The sequence below is a fragment of the Diadema antillarum genome, unplaced genomic scaffold, assembly GCF_040938485.1.
Source record: "Diadema antillarum isolate AM-2024a unplaced genomic scaffold, OU_Dant_1.0 seq00000719_RagTag, whole genome shotgun sequence".
Classification (NCBI taxonomy): Eukaryota; Metazoa; Echinodermata; class Echinoidea; order Diadematoida; family Diadematidae; genus Diadema; species Diadema antillarum.
Window position 1 is genome coordinate 686,908 of NW_027271623.1, and position 8,939 is coordinate 695,846.

General features: G+C 37.6%; 1 long non-coding RNA gene across 1 annotated transcript; it reads right to left on the reverse strand.

Moving 5' to 3' along the window:
* Positions 1-944: 944 nt before the first annotated feature.
* Positions 945-2,884, reverse strand: LOC139738035 (uncharacterized). The gene is made up of 3 exons (XR_011711412.1): positions 2,757-2,884; positions 2,131-2,302; positions 945-1,129 (listed from the first exon to the last, which is right to left on the reverse strand). It is a non-coding gene; the product is annotated as an uncharacterized lncRNA (long non-coding RNA).
* Between the last annotated feature and the right edge of the window lie 6,055 nt (positions 2,885-8,939).

Here is an 8,939-nt window from a genome sequence, read left to right on the forward strand (position 1 = left end):
ATTTGCCACCATGTATTTCATCTACAATCAAAGTGTTGTCAGGGTATTATACCATTGCATGTGCCTCCAGTGCTTGAAGGAGTTCAAGGAGATGTAGGAGCACTGTGGTATCAGTGCATTTCCTATTCACTGTTTGGGGAGTTAACATACCGATGAATTCTGTGAAAATAAAATTTTCACAGATTTTCACAAATTAGATTACATCGCCATAAAGGAATAGAATCGCAATGAATTGCTATGCAGTTTGCTATGAAGCAGATGCACCAATGAATTACAGAATAGAATATTTCTGCGTTTTGATCGTCTCCTTATACATTATTCCATTAACAGACCGAATCGTTAAAATGAATAAGTGCGGCCTGCTCTAGTTTAATGTACCAGCAATGCTAGGATTTATTCTCATTCAGATATCACATTCATATAGACCTTGATATGTTGTGATGGGCTGCACTTTGTCCATGTTTACATATCGATCATCTTTGCCGATTTTACCTTCATATGCTTCAAGAACAAGATACCCACTTTCATCCACCTCAGGCTCTTGTCTTCGCTTGCTAGAATATATCGAAACAGAATACTGAGAATCTTTCAGGCCTGTCGCAAGGTGATGGTCATATTTATCACTTCTCCCAATAGTACAGTACTCGTCACGGTGGCCATGTTGTGGTTCTCTAATGGGTGCAGAATGGTCCGAAGTTGAAAGAATATCTTCGTAAATTGAGCCTTGAACGTTTCCACATCTGACAGCGTTACTCGCCGTTGTGGTGTGGATGGAAAGAGATTGGACACTATTTTCGTCACAAACATTTGCTGTCATAACGCTCCATGGAGGTCTGCTATTAGTAGCACCGAGTAGACTTACGTTGGAAATCAGGTAACCGTTTTCATCAACGTCTCTTTCAGTTTCTGAGGTGTCCATAGATTGCAGAAACTTGCCGTTTGCTTTCTTTTTCTTCACAGTTCCTGACATGTCCATGTAATGCTCTATCTTGGTATTGGCTGTTGCGTCTTGACACTGCACAATGCCTTCACCAGCTGGGTATGAGAGGTCATGGAGAGGCCTAAAAATAAATTTCACCGGACTCGGGTTACCTAGATCGTTCATCATTCCCTCTTGGAGAGAGTGATCCTGTTAAGAAGATGATAAGTAAAGATGACACGAGGATGCATCAGTTTACTGGCATTAATCTATTTTAGAAATATACATGAGTTGAAAAATGTTTCCATAGTATAATTATTGTTGACATTTCAATCACCTTCCTGTAGTATTAGATATAGCGTCACTTGACTAACATCTTTGTAACGTCGAATCTTTAATACGAAAGAGAAAGTATTTCTATCACAGTTAAAACATAGGAAATATTCTATTGTTGATGTGAACGAAAAGAAATTATGGGCAACAAAAAAAAATTCTTAACTCATTATATCATAATTTTTATTATTCTTTGAATTTCATAGAAATATGAATTTGTAAACGATAACGAGTTTTGATAATCATTTCTTGTTTCTTTTTTTCTTATAAAGTGCAGCATAGTCAGCAGCTCCGGAAGGTGAAAATAGCTCCGCTAGTTGCTCCACTAAATAAAACGATAGGTTACTCGTACTTGCAATGTAAATAAAATTCCTGTCGTATCAAAACGTTGTACTTGAGGTCTGTATCTGGTATATCTCCCCGTGAACTTTACGTAGAGATCAATATGATCAATATGATTTTTTTTTTTTCAATTGCTGTTGAGGTATCCTCGCATCGATTAATCTGACGTCTTCGCAGTTTGTGATATTGCCCTGTTTTGGCTTTTGACAATTTGCTATAGGAAATCAAACTCTTAACGTGACAGCACATGTAAGGTAGCTTTGTTTTTTAACGGATAAATATGCAGAAATATAGAGGAATATTGACATTTCTTAAGTTTTCGCCAAATTTTGCTGTAGTTACCCTTTTCTACTTTACTGCACAGGGAGAACACTTCATTTTAATCTTGATTCAAGAGATATTCGCCTTTTTACCGTTTTACAAAGCCAAATATATTCCACAATATAATTATGGAAGCAGGAATTAAAATATTTTCACGAGTGTGATTCGAAAGTGACTAAACTGTAGATCTGAAATAAATAATCTATTTTGATTACCTCTTCAGGATTCTGGTAGATGTGATAAACGCCTTCCTGGTGAGCTGTGGCGTCTCCACTTTGGATTCTCGGATGATCCGGCAAACGGCGATGCGCTATACAGGCGTCGGTATTGATTGGGTGCAACGTGTGATTAGCCGATCTATTTGAGTCTTCTGGGCCTCCACGCTTTCTAGTGAGTAAAAGGGAGATATAATGCAAAAAAAATAGCCGTTCTACTCAGATTTTGTCAAATGTAAACGTCGTATATCGAAACACTGATAAAAATTCAAAGAGCTTTGATATATAATTTTTGAGATTTTTTTATAGATATTATATCTTCAGCAGAATCCTCATAAAATATTGCGAACTTACAAAGTATATGAAATGATTTCTATTCATTTTAGGCCTGAAATGTCTGCTTTTCTATTTTGCAATACATCGTAGTAGACATCTTATCTTACTGTTGTTTTTGCATATTCATAGATCATATTCATCTGTTATATTATATTGTAACAATCGTACTACATAACACATTGTATTTTGTACAAGCATGTTTGAATTCATACATAGTATATACATACTATATCTATAATCATATCTATAGATATAAACATATAAATATTAAAATTTCTGCACACACCAACCTTTTCCAGTAAAGATTACACCAAGTTACGGAGAGAGTGACAAGCATTATGACAACAACACAGCTAGGGGTTCCGATGGACAGTGCAAGGACTTTCGTCTCCAGGCCCCCAGAAACCGAAGCATAAGGTATCAAATCGGTCCCTTTTCATCAAATGAATAGCAATTACGTTTTAAATTGTGGAGAGTTAAATGAATTCATGAATTTGATAATCGTTTGTTTGTTTCTGTCGGTAAACTTTTTTATGACATAACATTTCATGTCCGCAAAATTATTTGTAGAATGGCATGGTACATTACTGAGAATTTCTAGTATAATAATGAACATATTCCAATAAGACACTAAAGTTTAACTTGTTTTTAACATGCGTAACCATGGTAACTTTAGTTCGTTAAAACCATATCAGAGAAAAGATAAAGCAAGAGGCCAATAATCATGACAATCGATGCGATTTTGAGGGGATAAGTAATAAGGAGTCAAACGGGACCTGAAATTTCGATCCTAGCAAAATCTCGTCAGAGGTAAAAATGTTTTACTCCATTAGCTCACCACTAAGGATAGGGAGTTTTCAGCAGCTTCTTTTGTGCTACATTGAGACAAATGATAGGGAAAAAATATTGATGTAGAGGGGCAAAGATGTGCCATGACATACTTTTTTAATCAATTTCCACCCTCTACAAATGTATTTGTCAAAGCGAAACTGCTGATTTACATTTTAAAGAAAAATATGGGAAAAGGAGAACCACTGAGAGGTAAACACGTCATATACTCCTTTCTGGGAAGCGATAATACCACAAGCTTTATCCTTGATTGCCGGCAGTGACAAAATGAGCTTGGAACAAATACGCAGACTCCGAAATTCTGACATCAATATGTTAAAAAGTCCAAGTCATGTCGAATAAAACAAAGAAATTGTCAATGTAATCGATCAAAATGTTATAATTGCACTTTATTTACCCCTCTCCCAGAGTGATCCATGTCAATGTCGGCGTATGTTTTTAAGAAGTTATCTGGTAAATCTATGAGTATATTATATATATATATATATATATATATATATAGTTGAAATTGAATACACATATCATGGAGAGAGAGATAGGAAAAGAAAGAAACAGAGACAGAGAGAAAAAGAGCGCGCCATTGTTTGTTGCACATGTACATGGCCTTTCATTTACATTCTGTTGATGTTCATCCATTTTCATACTTACCAATGACTGACCATAGTTAAACCTCTGCATAAAGCAGATATTTTCCAATGCTTATTTTATCCACTGCATCAAACAGCATTTTTAGGCAACTTTACTTTTTTGAACTTAAATTAAAAAAATATATATATAACCCAGTAAAAACAAAGTAAATAATATCTGACATTAGATGCTATCATCTAAAATTTATGAGATTTACCACCAATATGCTAATGCAAATAATCACGACTCTCTTTACCCTGTCCATCATCTAAAGTGCTCATGGGCATTCGAAGAAGAATTTGGATCTGATTGTTATTGAAGGGCGAAGTTTTGTTGTTGTTTTTTTATTATGATCTGCAGGATTTTTGGTCAAAACTCTATAAGCGCATCTCCACCTTTACCGTCGCGTACCTGGGCAAACTTAGAGTGAAAACATGGTTCTTGTAAGAGTTTGAGAACCCGTCTTGCACTATTTCATATTTGCTTGCGATATATAAAAAGAGTCTACCAAGAAACTTACCTGGATGACGCGATTTGCCGGGAAGATGATTAGTTTCGGAGTACACTGTATTTTGAGATCAAAAATAAAAGTAGGTATACCGACTTTTATTCCAGAAGGATCCAGGTTAACTCGGTCTCAGGGACAATTCAGCCCTATTTCAGATAATACGCAGTTCGTGATCGCCATATTCTATATATAGGAGCAGTGGCGTATCTAGGGAAACGGGGCAAGCGCGAAAATTGCGCCCCAATAATTTCTGAAAAAAGTGTTCAACCCAAACCCCATCCCGGTAGGGACTTTAAACAAAGTCCACATGATATGCTTTTCAAGCACTTAAAAGAGGTCTTTTGATTGTGATTGAAATGTTATGAATTTTGATAAATCTTGGCGAGCGAGCGTAGCGAAAATTTTGGTATTTCAGCTTACAAAACATGGAATTCTTGTTATTTTTTGCTTATCAAATCTTACAATTCTAATCAGGATACAGTGATGGCCTTATAGATAACGATTTATACCAACAAAGTGAGGACTTGAAAAAATACTCTAATTTAGTACGAGCGAGTGAGCCAAAAATTGTATATTTCCGCGCCATCATTACGTTTTGTTCTTATCTTGTTAGATTTTTTTGTGCCCCCCCCCCGTATGTTCGGAACCGTTGGCGCCTTCTTCGTTACCCACCGAATATCTTGTTATTACCTAGGCATACGTGTAGATTTTGGAGCAAAATTTGACAATTTTGCGGGCGAACCAGAATTATGTTTTGCCTTTAAGAACTTAGGGAATCTCCTAAATGATCTTCCCTTCTCAAAGGGGGCATGCAATGAAAAGATGAAATGATTTTAGTACATATTACACGTTAAACCACAGGACCGTAATATCTCAAGCAGTGTACTACATATTGGCTGTCGACTGGACAATCAACACTTCGAGACTGACCAAAAGATTTTCTCCGCTTGTCTAAGACAGGAAAGCCATTAGTAAATGATTGAGAGAGAAAGAGAGAGGGAGAGAGAGAGAGGGAGAGAGAGAGAGAGAGAGGGGGGGGGAGGAAAACAGTGTGTTGTACAAAGGGAATGGGGGAAACTAGTTTAAAAAAATGAAAAGCTGATTCCCTTTACACGATGCTCAAATTCCAAATATCTCGTGCAATGACGTGAATCTCGTTTATTCATCAAAGTAGAGGACAGGGGAATTTGGGTGGTAAGTAACCTTTAAAGGGAAGCAGTCCTGAGATTTTCACTGTACTGATAATTAAGAAGAGTAAAAAATATAAACGTTCACCAATTTGTACGCTTGGACATCAAAAATTGTCTCCGTACGCGATTTTTGAAAAATGATTCCTGCAAGCGATCGTGTAAGAGCCGGCAAAAAGATGCTACGTAGTGCATGCCCTACTCACCAAGTTGACAGCCGTGCCTCTAAAAAACAATTTAAGTGTTCAAATGATTAGTTGCAATTTTATCATATAATGTGAAAGTTTGTGGTTTTATAATTTCAAACAAAATATTTCAAGCTTAGATACATATAATTCACGAAAAATTTATATTGTTAACATAAATTTATATGTATTTTTAAACCAAATATACCATGAACTTGACATCAAATAGGCACGGTCCTTTTCTAGCTTCCGTCCGTGTTGCATACTTCTTAGCGTAGAAACCACTCTCGCGCGCAAATCCTTACCATACCAATGTATACACAGTACACTCGACTCCGTCCAGTCGATTTTGGCATTCAAACCGAAGATAACCTGTGCATGAGAGAGTCGAATTCTTCAAAGAAAATATTGTTTGTATGTCAATATTTCTGTAAGTAGTCAGATAATCGCCTTTCCTCGAAAAAAAACATGACGTGAGCCGGGAAGGGTAAACACAGGGGGTCGGCCAGTCGGCACTGGCAGCAGCTAGCTCAGTGGCACTGTACTGCAGTCCAACCCCGGCTGCAGGCCCACGGTAAATTAAACATAGCTAGCCACTTTCCTTACCTCTCTACGCTTTTTTCCCTCGGTTCTCTTCGAAGTCGATGCTCGAGGTGTTTCTGTTTTATAACTCATGTGTGCAAATGGTCGGAATTGCATCTGGTTTCAGGAGTTTTCTCGGTTTATAACCGAGGGCCACAGCCTGCCGGTCCACGTAAAAACATCGCTTCTCAAATTGTCCACGCACAGGTAGGTCACAACACGATTTCGAGATTTTGTAGGCCCTAAGTTTCTTATGTTCGGCATCATTGTACCGATATTTCCCAGCCATACAGCTCACCTTTCACGATACTTTTGTGGGTCTGGGACGGAAAAAAGGATTTTCCTGGGAAATTTTCTGCACGATTCGAGCAAAACTACTGATGTAAGATAGCCTGACCAGACGACGCTGAATGCGGTCGCCCCTATAGTGTACTAGCAGCAGGCCTGTGTAGAATCGTATGTACACTCTGTACGTACTATAGAACATGCATGAGCGGCGACAGGGCTGCAGCTGCGCTTGAGACTGGAAAAGTGCGAAGGGCAAACCGCGTACGAGGTGCGTACGCGTATCTACCGTAGATCTATCATCTAGTTGTACCGTCCACACGTGCGAATATAATACACAATACATACACACACACACAAACACACACACACACACACACACACACAACGTAGAAACAATGTCAAATACGAGTCGGAGTAGCCACCGACGTCTTCATGCATCCGGGTAAACTAGGGAGCGTACGGATAACGAGCAGAACACGGCTGGGAAGAGTTGTGCATCGATGACGCATGACTCTCCGCCAAGACTTGCTCATTAGCATATTCACCATGCAGAGTCACACTTTTTCAACCAAAATGTACGAGCTTATTTGGTGATTTGAAAGTTTGTTTTTGGTGAAAGTAGTTCATTGGAGGTACCAACAACATAATATTTTTTTTTTTAATTTCGTGAGGACTGTGTCCCTTTAATCACCAGTACCACCCACCCCCCCCCCCCCATGTCTGCTAGACTGTAGTCTGGCTTCCAGACCCTCTGGTTTAATTTACCATTTGCAGATGAAACAAAAAACCAGCATTAGTGTTTTAAGATAGTTCTAGAATGAATGTTAGGGATAGAAACAACCACTGTATAAATTTGAATCCGTGTAATCGATGTTAAGTATTGTTAATTTGAAAATTTTATATGGTAGGGTCTTTTGTGATACAACAGATCTACACAGATGCATCAAATTGATATCTTGAACATTTTTTAAAATCACTGTTCCCAAAGGTAAACTGGACCTTTACGGTGGTTTTGTGCTGCAGAGGCGCCTAAATAAAAGGCGGCGACTTCGCCGTCGTGGAGTCCAGTTCGCAAAGGGTCTGGAAACCAGACTAGCTATGCTCCATTTGCGACACAAATCAAAAACAAAAATACACCTTTATCATCATACTTTATAATCATGCAAACCTTTTCTGACATATTACGTGTCTACCCTCATCCTGCTTATCGGATGTTAACTGAACACTTTGTGTAAGCGACAGCACACTACATTTTTGGTTAACAATTATTCTTGTTTGTTAATCAAATACCTCTAACAAGCGATACTCACCTGTAGTGCCGTCTGTATCTTGCGTAGTTGTTTTGTTTCCGACATCTTGAAACTCATTACCTTGAGTAAAAGTAATACGTAAACAATGGAACGCGATCGTGTAATAAAGACTCGTAAAAAATTTAGCAATGTTCGGAAAACAAAGTTCTCTATACCGTATCACAAGGGTCAAGCCCTTTTTTTTTAAACGAAAAGGTTGTCCGGCAGGGATTCTGAAAGTCCATTAAACTGGACAATGCACATTCATATCAGCTAAGATATTTTCACGAATTGATATAATCTTAATGAATGAGAATACAAGTGTTTCTTCTGCAGTCTGAATTTTCGCGCAGGATCTTCCAAGCATGTTTGCTTTGATTTGATGTTATTGTTCTTTATCTCAAACACAAATATTATGATACCATCGATAAAACATTAGACAAGACATGACGTCGTAATTGAAAGAAAAGACAATTTTACAAACATTACATTTAGGGTACCTATAGGTGTGTGGAAACTATTAGAGGTCACCAATAAATATATATATATTTTTTTTTTCCCAGGTAAAGGACGCGGAATGAAATATTATTCCACAAATACTGAGTAACCTTCAATTTTCTTTTCTTTGAGAAAAAGATGTCTTGGGTTAGAATTCGTTTGAGTACATGTAGTCAATAATTTTTATCATCCCTAATACACTGAATAATCGGTGCTTATTTACGCCGATAAAGGGCAAGTAAATATTATATGGAATTCAGGCCACCCAAGAATTTTCATCGCAAAGGATTATTGCCACATCTACTTCAGGTGAGCTGATGAACACAACACAACACAACACAACACAACTCAACACTATTACTCAATGTAATACCAATAGTTTATTTTTCAATTTTATTTGTACCGGCAGAGGTTATCACGCATATTTACTTCGAAAAAGATGTAAGAGCAAATAACGACA